We start from the raw sequence: 14,992 nt of genomic DNA, 5'->3' as shown, positions 1-14,992 counted from the left end.
ATGGTGAATAATAACAGTACAATTATCTGATTCTGACAGCCAGAGAGAAGATTGATAAATTTGGGGAAATGGAACTAACTAGGGATGTTAGGGTACAAATTATTTAACATGTTGGACTACCAAACTGCTATCACTTCTATGCATTTCTTGTATACATCTCTTATACAAACTTATACAGAAACCTATACAGAAGCACTATGCTGAACAATTAAGCTGCTTTTCTGAAGATGTTATCCAGTTACAACCCAATCCCAAAGACAAAAGCATCCAAAAAATAAAGAATCTCTCCATATTGGTATTAGATACGGCACAACTATATTAAAAGGTAACCTAAAAACCATTGGTATCTGAAGAGTTAATTCATCTAGATTAAATCACTAGTGGGATTTGCTTTTTCTATTTTATACAGAGGGTTCAAAGTACTTCTTATTTGAATTAGCAAACAAAACAACATAACAAACTGATATTCTCTTCATCTAACAAAATGAATGGCATTTTCCTTGCAAAGGAAATTCCTAATTTTGAGCAGAGGAAGTTGAAATTAATCTGAAAACCAGGGAAATCACTCTGCAATTTGCACACAGAAATGATGGGTTTGTTTCATTAACCGATGCCTGAAAACAAGATTTAAATTGACACATAAAACCAGCAATTGTCTTAATTTGTGTGGTGCACTCCACACAAAAGCCCTAAATATGTTCAAATTAGAGCAAGCTGCTTGATTGTCACTGCAGTCTCATGTCATATTAATGCATGACAAACATTAAACCATACACTTAAATGGCAATTTATATCATTTAAATGTTTACTGCCACACCAGATCATCACTCATTTAAATGTGACTTTCTGACAGCTAATTTCAGTTAATTTTCCTCGATTCACTTAATTAGAACTTTCAATCAAGAAAAGACCTGTACATATCTTAGACATCATATCATTCTTTTTTTATTATTACTTTTATTAGGATACTGAATTGCTGAAAGCATCCTTTAAAATGAATTACCGCACAGTTTAGTATCTCTTTGGATGTTCATATAACAATACCTTACAACATATATGCTTAGACAGGACTTTTTCTTTCTTTTTTCTTTTTTTTTTTTCTTTTTAATTTAAAAATCCCCACCCAATGTTTAGACACAGACACACAATTAAAACGATAAAAAACCACAAGCAGGTCAATTAAAAATTAATGATTTCAAAATTGTTTAATAAGATAAAACCAGTCAGGAGTCTCATGAGTGTCCATAATACCACAATGTGCAGCCATAAAATTCTACAGGGCTCAGCAAATGACAATGATCAGAATTAATTTTCATGCTATCCTGCTAAAAAAAATTAACCCTAGAACATACTTACTGTTATCATTATAACTATGTAATGCCAAGAAAAATAGTGTTATGAACTTATGATTTTTTATATATATATATATATAATATTTATATATATTTAGTGTGCGTAAGTTGTTCATATTTTCCTTTTCTACAAAAGCTAGACTTTTAGTGAGTCATATTATCCTTACAAAGCATTTGGACATGAATAACTAAAGGAATATCAGTGCAATCTCCTTAGATTAACATAATTATAAATGAGATTTTTTTTCCTTAAAAAAGCAAAACTAAAACACGCTCTTTGCCTTCTCATGGAATGGTTGGGACCATCCTGAATTTACTTCTCTTTTTCAAGTTTGAAATTATTTTACACTTGTAATTTGTACAGATGCAAAGTATATTTTTTTTCCTTATTAGGCCATTTAAAATCTACTTTCTTAGTTGCCAAATCACAAATAAAAGGGCTAAATGAAAAATGGCTACAGTCAACATCAGGACCCTGAAGGACAGACCAAACACAGCACACAAATTCAAAAGCTAAATAAGCTTGCCTGACATTCCAGGTTCACAGTTAAGCTCTTGGTTGGAGGGAAGTGCTTATGCTATGACATAATCAATGAAGAAACAACAATTAACAACCTGTATAATGATTAAAAATAAGACTGTCGAGGAAAACAACACAGTAGACCAGAGCAGGCCATGTAGTGCACTTTGTAGCCAGGCTGGTGTCTACTATGTGGGTATGGGCCCTCCTTAAGAAACCATCTGAGAAATAAAAAAGTTGCAATTTGCATAACCATTCAGTTATAAAAACGGGGGATTGGTGGGTTTTTTTTTTTTTTTTGGTTTTTTAAACATCACTGTTAGCCTTTACTTCTTGCAAAACTAAGCCAAGGGTATGGATGGCTAAGCATTTAGGATTACTTAAGCATCCAGGACAGCCATTGCTCATTAAGGCTCAAGTTAAACACAGCACACAGCAGTGGGATAGGAACATCCTTCCCATGCTGCTCTTAAAGCAAACCCATCAATTGTTAGAGCTCCCATGGCAGACCAAGTACATCATTTACTGTTTGCTACAAAGTAAATGTGGAAAACAAGAAAACCCTCGAAAGCATCCAGCACAACACAGTAATGTTCAATCCTATTGAGTTATTGTAAAACAAATCAGTGACTAATGTCCAATTGTTAAAGGATCAAACAAGACCATGAAAAGACTGTCACGTGAAGCCACACACAAATTGTCAGTTCTGTCCACGGGGACTCATATTAACTTTGACAAACTGTCTTGGGGCTGATATCTGGTTTTTTAATGAGATCTATTAGGCAGAGACTAAAACACTTGAGATATGCTAAAAAGTACAGTATACAGATGTCAAACACAAACACCTATTAGTAACTTTCATTTCTCTGTTCCCAAGGTAGAAACACTTCAGATACATCAACAAATAGACGCTTTGATCTTAACAAGGAAATTTTAGTTTATTCATAAATATTTTTCAAGTGCACAATCTGATGCCACTAAATATGTGCAATCAAAACCACCTCTTCATGAATGACTCTGAAATTCACTATTTTATGTGCATCATCTTCTGTCCTGTTTTCTGAAAGGAATGAAGGGAGAATAATTTACTGCTGGCAACCAAAGACTAACATCAGTCTAATACTGATACAAATGATTTCACAGAACATGGCTGGAATGACAGAACAGAAGACTAGCAGGTTAGGAAAGATTTTTCCTTTTTCCAGTATCAGTTCTCAAACCATTTATTATGATATATTTTCCTAAACAATATTATCCCCTTGGAATCAAGATTTGTATCTTTAAAGTGACTACTATTGGCTTTTGTCCCCTACTCCTATTTCTGCTTTAGATTTCATGCAATGACATACAGCATTTGAAATTACGTCTATTAAAAATGAATATATACTGTGCTTGAGTTTGGGATGTTCCAATGCTGAAATTAGATGAAAGGCTTAACTGCATTTTTTTCATCAGCACAGATATATATTCATAATCAAGCTATTTAGAAATAAATGACCCGCTTGCCTTATTCCTATGCTGACCTAAAGTTAAATGATTTTGAAGCAAAGCATAAAGCATGCATGCAACTCTTATTGGAAAGACAGAAGTCCAACCTACACAACATGTGGTTTATATAGCTAAAATTAAAGTAGAAAATTTGATGAGAAACCAAAACTGCTCATACATGAATAAACTTTCCTATTCACTCAATTGAAAAAAAAAAACAAAAAAACCAAAAAAACAAAATAACAAACCCAGGAATACTACATCAGCAAGTAAGAAATTACAGATCTCCAGTACAAAAAATTGCCTTTAATGGACTAAATATTTCAATTCCTTCCTGAACTAAAGAATTTCCTATTAAATATTTAAAATAATGGAGTCTCTTTCACGTTCCTTTTGAAAAAATATTTATGTATGAACAGAAAAGCACGAATTAGGATTTCACACACTTTTAGCAAAACCACAATTTTCAGGTGAAAAATACTCTTCTTGAACATGACAAAACACCCACATAACTGCAGGACCAGGTAACTACTTTAAACTAAGCACATGTTCTGCCTTGGAACTATGTGTGTGCACATGCATTCAAACAAAACCCAAACCCCAACAAAACCAAACAACTGGAACAATGTTTGCATGTGTAGGCTTTCAGACACAAGTTGGTAACACTGCCTTAACATTGATATATGACCTTAGTAAGTTACAATGAAGAAGGTTGTTTTTTTCAGCCTAATTAGAACTGTTTCAAATTTTCCTGCTAAATATATGATAGAAAGTCCTTTCAACTTTTTTTTTTTATTATTCTAGAGTTTCTTTCCACGTCAACCTTGTTCCAATCAAAATATGTTTTGAATTAAATTATTTTGATTCAATATGTGGATCACATTTCACTTCTAAGATTTAAAGTCCGAAAAGGAAAAGTTTAGGCTGTTCAAACAAAGCAAATGCGGCCACTTTGCGGAAAGCTATTCACATTTACCAAGACTGACAAATTGTTTGTGTGCACCATTAGGTCTAGTTTCTGCAATAGTTGCCAGATTTCCTGTCCTCCTAATAACATATTAACTCTTGAAGTGCTGGCTTTATCTTTTGAGGTTTCTCAGTGACCTCCAGCATTTAAAAGTAAATTACCAAACACACTTTAACCAGCAACACCGTTTGATCGCACGGTTAGGCATCTGAGAAAAAAGGATGTATAAAAAGTTATTAGAAAGATACTGAACTCGAGCCTGCCTTGAAGATATCAGAAGGGAGAGGACAGCAGACATAGTAAGGAGAAAACTCCGAGTTCTGCATGAGGTAATACAAATTTCAGAAGGATGAAATGGACATCAAAACTGTTTAAGTGACTTCTGGTTTCTAACTTGCTAAATAACTGTTCCAAGCAAATGCATATAGTTTTATTTACTGCATTTTGCAATTTGTTTTAAGCATGAAATATTCAGAAACTGAGCAATTACCTTACAGATAACCTTATAAGAACTATTTCATTTTTCCTTTTGTGTGTGTTCCAGAAAGGCAATGCCAATTCTTCATTACGGTTGTAACAAAAGGTAGCATTTTACTTTATTTCACTTGGTTATCAATACCAGGATAAAACAGAAAAAGAACTCTGGAAAACATAATCTTCATAAAAACATTTAACTCAGATGCTTTACCAAAGACAACTGATCTTACAGAACAAAGGATATCAACAGTCTAAGGAGAAGTTGAGACACAGGAGAACTCTGGAAGATAAACTTCCATTCCTCTGTTTCTTCTTCTCCTCTATATTTAACAATAAGCTACCAAGTAATGACAAAAAAGAAAATCTGAGTAATAGTGTAACTTAATGAAATTCTGTGGCAAGGTATATTCTGCACAAGCAGAATGTAAAGAAAGAAAAATATTCTGCAATTTAATGACTAACTCATATCTGAATTATTAGCAAAATAAGAATCAATTAGGAGCACGTTCAGCTAAAAATCTTGATCACTTTTGTACCTTCTGGTGATTTGTATATTCAGTCTACAACAGCTATTTTGTAATTTAAATGGACAAGTCAGACAGCTGCTGTGTATTTTATAAAATGAAAGCTACATTTCCTTTAAAATTTGACTTTATTCTCAACTAAAATGTCTATCATTAGGTGTCAGGAATAAAAGATTTTGGTGAATACGAAAACTTGGAGCATTCATAGCTACTGTTTCCATAAAGGAAAGCGATCACCCTTAAAAAAAATATTTCTTAGTACATCCTTGATAATCCGCAAATTTGAGAGAAATATTTTAAGGCAACATGAACAGTATATAAACAGATCAAATGCTTCATTTTTATTCTTAAGTTTCAAAGTTTAGACATCTACCCTAGGTGCCAAAAGTGAAAACATTTACACAGAGGTTCATCTTCACTCTTGTGAGCAATTCCACAGCCTTCTCACTAGAGCAACTTATACTTAGATCTTCAGGATCTTCAAAGTTACACGTGAGAAGACGACACAAGCATATGGCTGTTAGAACCAAAAGATGTTTTCCAAAAGACATACCAAGAATGGCTTCTTCCCAATTGTTTGGTTTCAGCCAGAGCTAGAAAGGATATAGAACTGTGGTAGAAATAAAAAAATGATCATGAGGTCTTTATTAAATTCTCCTACATGAAAAATAATATATAAAAGCCATATTTAATTAAAATTGTGAAATCACACAAATGGCTAACATTATATATAACTGTGATAATACTGATATATGTGGCTTGCATTTGACCTTTTCCCAAGACAAACAGAAAATCTTACGATGACTGGTTAAACCATAACTATTTATTACTACAAACATAGCTAAAAGCAAGTATTTATAACACCAGGAGGTGTTGCTGAGTTATCCACCATTTCCACTTCCTCCAACCACATCCCTGCATTTATTGTCCACATTTAAAATGTCTGCTACATTGTTAAGAGGATTCTCTCCTGCAGAAAAGTCATCAATATCCCTGAGGTCAAGACAGGGAATGAAAATTCTTTTTGAAAATCCTCACACACAGCACCAAAAAGAGGCAGGAAGTTCCCTTCTCCCCAGATTTCAGCAATTCCTCTCCCAGTTCCTCCAGCACTTGTTGGCATGAAGACTGACAGCCTGGATCTGGAACCTATTACCCATGGAAGCACAGGCTGTTAACCACACAGCTGATAGCTGGCTCAGTGAAATTAGTTTAAATGACGGGTGTTTAAACAAAAAAAAACCTCAACCACCAAACACCAAAATCCCACAACATATGAGTGCATTTCACAATGCAAGTTCTCTGTGCTGGTTATCTTTTCTCTCAGAATGTTAATGCAGGTAAACTGCTTCTAACACTTCAGTTAACTTTTATACTTCTAGCCAAGGGACTTCTGCCTGGCATCTCCCTGAGCTTTGCCAACAGGATCACAGTTGTTCCTGAACTTGAGTACCCAATACCTCCAAAAGGGATGGTAAACAGTGACTCACCTTTTTATGTTACAGATTCTTTCCTGTTAAGAGAGAGGGCAAAACACGCACTACAAAATTTTGAACCACATAATGCTTGCTTGCCTTTGAGACTGTACAACCTTTTAAAAAACTGAAGCTCCAAACAGGCCAAATTCTGAAATTCAGGGAACTACTAAAGCACACTTAATCAGTGGTGGGGTTTTACCCTACTGAATACACAACTAGCATAATTTGAATGCAGTATACAGTGAAACTTGAGTGACTGCAGTGAAGGTCATGAAGTTTTAGAAAACACCATAAATATGAACTGAACTTGTATCATTAAAATACAAAACCTGGTTTCTGTGAACAGACAAAACTACAGTTGGAACAGATCTCATGTTAAGCATTTAGGCTGGATACTACCAGCCCATTTAATGCTCAAAGTTTAAGCCTAAGCATACTGTTTGGTTAATGACAGCACAATACACTTCAAGCTGTGAGAAACTAGTGATTTTTTAATGTATTTTACATTTAAACCGCTTGTACTTTTCTTCCTTTTGTAGGATTCGCTCTGTAAGCCCTAAAAGTCAGCTGTTGCTTTATTTTTGCACTCTGTTTCTACAGCTTGCAGCATTTATACCTCGCTTTGATGTGTCAGTTGTATATGCAATTCACAAGAACTGTGATGATCAACAAGTATCAGTATGCATGTAAGAGGATGACAGAAACAGTTGCAAACACATGGCCTTCAAATCACTGCAAACAGCACAAGCAAACATCTTAAGAGTTGTAGAGACTAATCTAATTTGTCTTTGAAGCCAGTTGCGTGGAAAAAAAAATGTTCTAGAAAAAATTGTTTAAGATTAGGAAATGGTATGACAAAAGGTCAAGGAATTTAAAATTTAAAACACAGTTTAGATGCAAGTCAGGCAGACAAGTCATTTCAATCTCGTAATTTGACTTGTCTGTTAACTCACAGAATAGAACTATTCCAAAGCTTTTGGGGAACAGAACACAAGATTTAAAAAGGCAATTAGGGTACCACATCTGAATAAATCAAACAGCTACAAAAATAGGAAACGCCACTATATCATCACGTGGGACAAATGTGTAACCCACCCTGGGGCTAACACACATAGATAAGAACAGGATTTGCTTCCTTGAGATGATTATGAACAGTGCAGCCCTGACCATTCTGAGTGGTCGCTTAGCAGGACAACACAAGGTGTGTTTGGCAAGGTCATAAGACTTCTTAAAGTTGGTATTTACATGGGATTACAAAGCAGAATCATAATTTGAAGATTACAGAGAAAGGGAGAATTTGTGCACCAAAGACATTCAGCATCTAAGAAAAAAAAAATCAGATATGTGGAATATACTATTTGGAAAATTAAATGCTCTTTGCAAACTTGCTCAAACACAGCAGGTTCTCATTTAGCCTCTTTTTTTGGCACATTTGCTAAGCAAGCTATCAGGAAGTCTGGATCTAGACAAACTGGTGCTAAGGGTGGCCCACCTTCTATCAAATACACTAGGACAAAAGCTTCCTCAATCTCCTGATTAAGGAGGACACTGCCCCACTCTTGACTCTTTGTCATGCCCTGTCCCAGTGGATCCACTGGGCTGTCTCATGCTCCCTGGGAGTAGGTTGGCTAGTGCTGGAATTCATAACAGAACAAAGAGCTCTCAGGAGTCAGGTTCAATGCCTGAACGAAATCAAACTGAAAATGGATTGTATGTATTAATTACTTCTTTAAATGTCCATTCTTAGAGAATGAGAAATCTCTATGTCTTTATTCTAATTTCATCATGTATTGCATGTTGAGTTTGAAGTAGTTTTGTTCACAACACTTTCTTGCAGACAGAGTAATTTCTTCTAGATTTTATTCCCTTCTTGCACCTAAACAGCTTCAAATTTCCACTGACAGCTGTACACAGAACGGCAAGTGATATATTGAGTATATTGAGCATGCTCAGGAAACCAAGGCATAAACACCTCCAAGTGCAACAGACATTCTGTAGCCAGTTGAGAGCAAACTTTTCATAACCTTTATATTACTCTGCCATGAACCATGTTAGTGTGAAGGGCATAGGAGATGAATACTATGAACATTCAGAGGTTATATGCTAAAAAAGATTATGGTCGGTTTTTAACATTTTTATCAATTACGTTTTCTCCAGTAATAGGCTAAATAAGATGCTAGAAAACACTAGAATTTTCCCTTCTGTAAGTAATATAATTTTTTCTTCATAGGTGTCCTAAAACCCCCCTAACATTTTGAAATAAAATAAAAATATACTGTAATAAAATAATATTTAACTCCCATCTTCCAAATAAACGTTTAATTCAGAGACTGAACTCCTAGGGGTAGCTCTTGCTCTTTAGAGGGAAAACAACAACCAGCTATGACATTACTTGCCAGGATGAAAAAAGAACAAGCTTAAAAAGTATGCAAAAACAAAAAACCCCAAGCACAATATTATGCCATGTTTTAAAGTAGCAGCAACCAAATTACAAAGTTTTAATGAGATAACATTCTAATAAAACCACCTAGTCTAGTGAGGTAACACTAATAAGATGATTTTTTTTTTTATAAAATCCCATGCCTGTGGAGCAGCTTACCTTACCCACAGTATGCTAAGCACAAGGAGAAGACCAGGTCTTTGTCTCAAAGTCTGAGGCTGTTAAGAGCCATAAGGGCCTGACTTTACCCAGGAAAGCTGAAGGTCCCCACAGCTCTTTAGTACCACCACCACATCAGAGGGCACTCAATGCTGCAGATATCCCTGCACCCTCTGTCACCTCAGTGCCACACGTATCTCCTCCAAACTCTATCACCTCAGGCATGCAGGTACCTTCTCCAAACTCTATCACCTCAGGCATGCAGGTACCTTCTCCAACAATTGTCACCTCAGGGATGCAGGTACCTCCTCCAACAATTGTCATCTCACAGATGCAGGTATCTATCTCCTCCAGCCTCCATCACCTCAGTGCCATCACTATCTCCTTCAACCTCTGTCCACCTCAGGGCTGTGGATACCTCCTCCAACCTCCATCACCAAAGCTTCAAGAGCACCACCCCGAAGAGCGTACGATGGGAAACCAGCTCTGTATTTTCAACTCTACCCTTTACTTTAATTACTCCAGGTAAATGCCGAACAGCAAAGAAACCCTTTGGTAGCGTTTGGCAACAATATAAAATGGCGGGTGAGGCAGCTGGGGATGCCCTTCCCCGCGGGGCCGGCGGTCCCCACTCGGGGAATGCCGCAGCCGGCAAAGCGCCGCTCCCGCTTGCCGGGAGAGCGCACCGGCGGCTCTGGCCCCGCATCCCAGCGCCGGGACAATAACCGGAGCCCCGCTTCCGCTGCCGCGGGCCGAGCGGGAGGGGAGGTGGAAAGAAGGGTCATGGGCCCGCTGGGTGTCACCCGGCGGAGCACCCACGCCCGGCTGCGCTAATGAGCCGCTGCCGGGGACCCTGCGGCGGCTTTCAAACCCGGCCCGCTTCAAACGGTGCCACCCCGCCACCGAGGGAGGGCGATTAGAATAAATGACCGGAGTAATTAACTCTGATTGGGAACCACCTGACTGGAAAGAGAGGCGAGGAGCCGTGCAGCCGACGGGCTTGTGGCCGAGAAAGGAAGCTTTCCTTTACCCCCGTGCTTGTGTGTGCTAAGAGAGCTCTTCCTTTCAAATAGGTATGTGGGGGCACTAATGAAAAGCAGCTTTCAGCCCAGGGCCTCCCCATTCACTCTGAAAGGGGCAGAGAAGAAAAGCTTCAAAGTAGAACTAATTTACTTCATCCAAGCCCGGCTTTGGGCAGCCCTGCAGTTTGTACTGACACCGCGACAAAATATTGATAAAAAAAAAAAAAAAAGGCTTGTCCTGTTTCAGAGGTTAAACATTTTCAAACCACCTGCAAGTTGCTGATTTTTTTTTTTTTGTTAGCTTTTTTGGTTATTTTATTTTAATATGGCTATTAAGGCCTTCATCCAGAAATCCAGCCTTTCCATTCCCCGTGCTGCCAAATTTTTCAAAGCATGAAGGCGGTCCCTTCCCTCTAGTGGTGGGAACTTCATTTTTTTGGGCTATGGAAAACAGTAACAATCACACATACCTTTTTTTTTTTTTTTAAATAAGACTGGCAATCTCCAGCAGCCCTTAGGCAGGAATCATATTCGCTGTGCCTTGGCTCCCTCTGCCACGCTATTCTTGCCACTTGATTTTACAAAGCAGAGTTACAAAGAGTGAGGGCATTACTACCTGCTGTTTTACAAGCAATCAGCAATTCATTGTACCAGTGTTGTCCTGTACCTGCTGAGTAAATGCTTTAAAAAAGTTCCACTAACTGCCCAGTAACAACTACAGTATGGTAGCAAGAGCAATTCACCAAATGTTTATACCGAGCCTCTGATTTATTTGACAGCTTTACACCTTCAAGACATGATATAATTAAATGTTTTGACAATGAAACAAAAATTGTATAAATTAGAAAGTCGTTAAAAATCTACAGTATCTAAAATGAAAATGTAGTGCGACTATAAAATAGGATTTCTAAAATGCTTCTATAAAACAGATAAAATGTATTTCACTTTTAAAGAGTGATTTTTCTATCCTTAGACTTTCTGCTACTGTATTAAACTATTATACATCTAAAAAATTTCTATTTTAATCACTCCATGAATGCTGTTCAAGAAGACTAAAAATGTAATACTGTGTTATTTTAAAAAGGCAACCAAATCATAGCTTAAGCAAAAATAGTGGACCCAAAATATGAGGAGACCTTTTAAAACTTAAAATACTAAGCATTATCTTAATTAATTGTGTCAATTGTTGTAATTTTGCTTGTTTCAAAATGTAAACCAAGAGCTGCCACGATGTCTTAGGGGACAACTAACACACTGTGATATTAATCCTACCCCTCCAAGGCACTCAGTTCAAACCTCAGACAACACTTTTTATCTGCGTAGACCAGCGAGACACAAACCGGCACTTCCTATTGTAGAGAAGAGGACACAGGAATGCTGAAAATGGGGTTCAGAAGGTGAAAAACTTGAGGCTGACCATGTCTGTTTTCACAGGGCGGCCCAGGAGAACAGCAGGAATCACTATTTATGTTACAATTGAAAAGGAGCATGTTAAAAATCAGATTTTAAAATCGAAACAAATGTCCATAAACTATGGTTGCTCACTTGAACGACAGTTCATATCTTTAAAATGCAGTTTCATTATCATTTTTTGGTAGTATGTGTATAAAATGTGAGCTTATTGCTAGACTTAAAAGCTAATTGTTTAAACAATGTATAATTATATAACCATTATTTAAACATTAAAGCCTTTAAGCAACTATGCAAAAACATTTAGAATCAACTTTGCAATGCAGCTGAAGAGCACTGTTGTTCTAAAGGAAACTGTAATCCAGCAAAAGGTAACAATGACCAGTTGTTTATAAAAACCACTGAAATGTTTGGGAACTAGTTCACATTCTCATGCTGTGTTTATGTTTCCATTCATCATCCTTCTCCTTGAGAAGATAGCTCAAAAGGAAGAAAGACTGGAGAACAAAATTTTGTTTAAGTTACACATGTAGACGTCAGGTAATTTAACAAATAGAGACAAAAAAGGGATGCCTGTGTATAGCTAAAATCATTATTGCATTAAATCATTTTCTCCTCTCTCGCTCTCTCTCTGAGGGACCCATCCTTGCAGTGTGGTTTATATTTATTTTGTAGATTCAGATTTGCCAGGAACTTCTAACTCACAAGTAAAGAAAAGGAACCTGAAATACAATCAAAATGTAACAGTATTCTGTATCTATAAATGTTACTGCAGTGTTGTCAATTAAAGAATAGACATGATCTTTGCTTAAAATGTGTCTCTTAATGATTGACTCCTGCTCTCTTTACACTTCTCTTCCATCTTATTGTAACAGAATAAAACACAACATAATACTGTGCCCATAGAAAATAATCTGGCAGTGATGTGACATTTCCAAGACTGGTATAGTGGGCAAATGGAAAACAGTTATTCATCACACTGTTCATTAGGAGGAACATGGCTGTGGTGGACTGTATTTCTGAACAGAAATATCTTTTTTTGCCCCATTTATAAATTACTGAAGCCATGTATCACATTTCTGTTATGATTTATGAGATAACTGAACGTGGGGTAATCGTCTTCCTTTACACCTTTGTGGAAAAAGGTTCAGGAAGTTATCATTTTGTTTAATCAAATGTTTGGGTTTCAGTTCCAGATTCAGTTCTGGGTCTGTCCTCCAACTACCATGGGGTTTGAAATAAATTATATTAAGAAAATTGTGAGAATCAAAGTAAAAATAGGTAGTACTCCTTGGAAAGAACTTATTCTCTACTTCGTTATTGTTTCAAGAAATATCTAGGATAATCACAAACAGTCATATTTCAAAAACGTTTGTTCTGTGACAACCTTGCCACAGAAGGATTAGACAGGGTATGCTCGCTTACTACCAAACATTCCAAAGTAAGATGAACTTCTCTGACTGGTCCTATTGAGTTACTGCTGTATTTAATTTGGGGAGTGGCACAGAGGATGGCTGAGTGCTTTAGGTGGAGTATATCAACCTTAATGCAGAATATTCCAAACGTTTATTAATGTAATGCTAGAAACCATTTGTTAATCCCTCAACTTACAACGCCCTCAATTCTCTAAATACCTTTTTTTCCCCCAGGATGTAAATAAATTCAACTGGATATTTTATAATTAAACAAAACATCAAAGTAATGGACATTTATGCAGCCACCCCACGCTGATGGATTTTTTTTTTAAACTAAATGTAATAATAGAGTATGTCTACTACTTCTCTTAGCATGTATGCACACATACTAAAATCTATTCAGAAACATTGTTTTATATTAATATAAATCTTCCTATTGTTATTCCACAATAAATTGCTTTATAAAACAATTTAGATTTAAGAAAACCTTTTCCTTTCTCCCTCAAAACAAACTTGTATTATAGAAAGAGTCTATTCCAGGGATCAGGTGACATGGAAATACACACTCAGAAAAATTTCATTTTATTTAGAAATCTTCTAGACAAAGTCAGTATTTGCCACTTGCCCTCATGCATACAATCACCTAGACAGAAGTGTGCACTATCCACAATCCTTCTGACATTACAGATGAAAGTATAAAGTATACTGCACTGGAATTACCATCAGCCATATTTGTATTCCCCTTCTCACAAAAACTCAAAATCCAGTTAAATTTGGTTTGCAAACATGTACATAAGTGGAGGAGTCTTGAAATTCTGCTTATCTGTTCCTGAAAGAGTAATCAAGGAAAATTTTTGGTGACTTTGCATAATGACCTTACCACTGAGATGAGAGAATATGGTAGGTGCATAATTTAATATCCCTCATGCCTTAAATTCTTTCAGATCAGTTATGTTAATCCTAATTTTTATTTTAACAACCCTCCTCTCCAGTTTCCTCACACGCAGGCAAACAATAAAATGACCGATGCCTTTCCACATTTAGAAAAAGCTCTGTCTACGTCTACATTTCATTCTTTTTTTATCTAAGGTGATCTGTATTCATCACTGAATTGTGGCAATGTTAATGTTATTTTATTCATTAAGTATTTTTGTAAAAATTCAACCTCTAAATAGGAACGAATGTATCAAATGACCCCAAGCCCTAACTCGTAAGGAAATAAAGTAACCTGCAGCAGTGATAGAAATCACGTGCAGAGATTCTGCTACCTAAAACCTCTCTCAAATTTTAAAGCATTTAAATAAATCTCCCATTCACCATTTAAAAAAAAAATCATAACTAAATAGCCACCTTGAAAATTAACAGAATTAACTGTAAAAATCTGAGATTTGATATTATAACAATCACAAATGCATATATTTCAGAAAGTTCTGCTGCAGGGTTTTTTGTAAATTTGTTTCAGCTTGAGCAAGCTCCCCTCTTGCTATTTACATACTAAATATATACAAGATGTAGTGTAAAAGCTAAAACTTCAATACCTTCTTTAAAATGTACATTCATAAAATCCATAGGTATGTAATCACAGGGACTTCTCATATAACACAGTAAACACCTTAGAAGGCTTTACATATTTATGTCACTCGTGCACTGTACATACACTAAACAAGCCATTTAGTTTTCTTTTTTTACAAAAATACACCAGGCCACATTATAAAGATTTAGCATAGCACTACAGAAAAT

The 14,992-nt window shown here is 36.2% G+C and overlaps 1 protein-coding gene across 2 annotated transcripts in view; it reads right to left on the bottom strand.

Moving 5' to 3' along the window:
* Window positions 1-14,992, bottom strand: part of LRBA (LPS responsive beige-like anchor protein) — a 400,341-nt gene that overhangs the window by 60,117 nt on the left and 325,232 nt on the right. The window lies entirely within an intron of this gene.

Source organism: Manacus vitellinus, unplaced genomic scaffold (assembly GCF_001715985.3).
Source record: "Manacus vitellinus isolate BGI_N305 unplaced genomic scaffold, ASM171598v3 scaffold_0_pilon, whole genome shotgun sequence".
Lineage (NCBI taxonomy): Eukaryota > Metazoa > Chordata > Aves > Passeriformes > Pipridae > Manacus > Manacus vitellinus.
Note: the sequence above shows the minus strand (reverse complement) of the source record. Positions and strands in the feature narration are given on the sequence as shown.